The sequence below is a fragment of the Orycteropus afer genome, unplaced genomic scaffold, assembly GCF_000298275.1.
Source record: "Orycteropus afer afer isolate SDZICR_OR568_19922 unplaced genomic scaffold, OryAfe1.0 scaffold00076, whole genome shotgun sequence".
NCBI classification, from domain to species: Eukaryota; Metazoa; Chordata; class Mammalia; order Tubulidentata; family Orycteropodidae; genus Orycteropus; species Orycteropus afer.
The window spans coordinates 490,953-493,019 of record NW_006921663.1 but is presented as its reverse complement, the minus strand read 5'-3'; the positions used below and the strand labels follow the sequence as shown (position 1 = coordinate 493,019).

Below are 2,067 nucleotides of genomic sequence, written 5' to 3'. Positions count from 1 at the left end.
AGGCTATACAGATAAACACATAAACACCTGAGATGATCAGACAGGGGTCAGTGAATAGAGGTATACTCTAGAACAAGGATAGACTCAGCTGAGGTTAATCTTGTACAGACACCAGTGATACAAAATACCTGCAGTCCTTACAGAAACAATAGAAGACAGACACAGAGTAATCCCTCACAGACATTCCAACACTATGGGAATGAGATCCAATAGAGCTTCTACCTCAGGACCATAGTACTGGGGTACACCAGACTCAATTGGCACAACAAAGTACATAAAAGTGTTGCTCCACATCCTACATTGGTGAGTAGTGACTGGGGTCTTAAAAAACTTTCAAGCAGCCATCTAAGATGCAGCTAATGGTCTCCTAGCATTGGAAGTGAAGAACGCTCACACACACACACACACACACATACACACACAAAAACCAAGGGCATTTAGAAGCAATCAACCCTAGGACATGATGGCCCTCGAGACCAGAATAACTAGATGGTGCCCGGCTACCAGTACCAACCACTCAGGAAAGGATCAAATCTGGAGATCCTGAATAGAGTGGGAGGGAAAACGTGGAACAAAATTCAAAAACTCAATAATGACTGGAATCACTGGTCAGATGAAATCTGGCGAAACTCCCAATACTATGGCTCTGAAATACATTCGGTGCCTGGAATAAAACTTACCCCCAGGGGTGGGGTCTCAGCCCAATAGTTAACAAGATGTACATGCAGACCACTCAACCCACAATGCCACACCCACACACTTAATGGTAATACATCCCTTAGAGCAATAGACCCTGGGACACTAAAGGACCAACATTCAAACTGAGGAAATGCAGGACAAACAGGAGTGCATAATTAGGGGAGGTTTGTAGGGTAGGGAGGGGAGGAGACTGGGTTAGGGGTGTACATGGCGAATGGGTAATGAAGCTAAATGTATGTGTGATGTTGAATGTAAAATAAGCTCTTAAAAAATGTAATCAAAATGTGAAGTAAAAAAACAGTGGACGATAATATGAGAGAATATTTTCTATAGCCTTGGCCTATAGAAAATATTATACAAAACTTGGAAAATGATTGCTAAATTAAGTTATGTTAAAAAAAAAATCTGCATGGCAAAAAGCACCATGGGAGGATCAAAGACAGTAACAAGTTGGGAAAAAATTGAATTCTATATTACCAACAAGGGTTATTTTCCTTGACCTATAAAGAACTTTGACATATCAATTAGAAAATGGCCAACAATGAAACTGAAAAGTGGTCAATGTTAGCACACATTTCAAAACAAAAAAATTCACATTTTCTATTAAACATGAAAAGATATGTTACCTATAAGAAAAATGTGACAGACACTATTTTTTACCTGTGCAATGGTAAACATCAAAAAGCTGTAACATATCCTTTAGATGTGGATATGTAGAAACAGTAATTTTCATGTTTTCAGTTAAAATGTAAATTGGTTCAATTTTTCGGCAGGCAAGTTGGCAATATCTATGATGGTTTAAAATATGCCTACCCCTACCCAGCAACTAAACTTCCAGATTTACCTTAACAGATATACTGTGTTTTTTCACAAATTTGCACCTGTCCATATAACTGGTGGCACAGCATGTTTATGAAAATAATGTGGGGAGCTATGTAGTTGGCAAAAACCATATAATTCATGTGTTATTTGTATAAAAATAAGGTGCTAAGTGTCATGTATTCATTTTATACTAAGAGAAACATGCCATCATTTGGAGGGTGGTGAAATAAACATGGCATATTCAGATGACAAAGAAATGCTATGTAGTCATTAAGAAATGAAGAGGCAGCTTGCTTTGCATGTTGATATAAAACAATCACCATGATTATTTTATAGACTGAAAAAGAAGGATTCAGAGTTAAGTTTGCTACCACTTGTTTTAAAAAGATATTTATAAGCATATGTGCTTGTAAATGCATAAAATATTCCAGGAAGAGGCAGTATTTCAGAGAAACTGGGAGACTGAGGGACAAAGATGAGAAGGCAAAGACTTTTTATTATATTTCATTTCATACCATTTGTAGTATTTTATACTATATATATATA

General features: G+C 37.1%; 1 protein-coding gene across 1 annotated transcript in view; it reads right to left on the bottom strand.

Annotated features, from left to right (window-relative positions):
• Positions 1-2,067, bottom strand: part of RNF150 (ring finger protein 150) — a 433,071-nt gene that overhangs the window by 158,337 nt on the left and 272,667 nt on the right. The gene's annotated exons all lie outside the window — the stretch shown is intronic.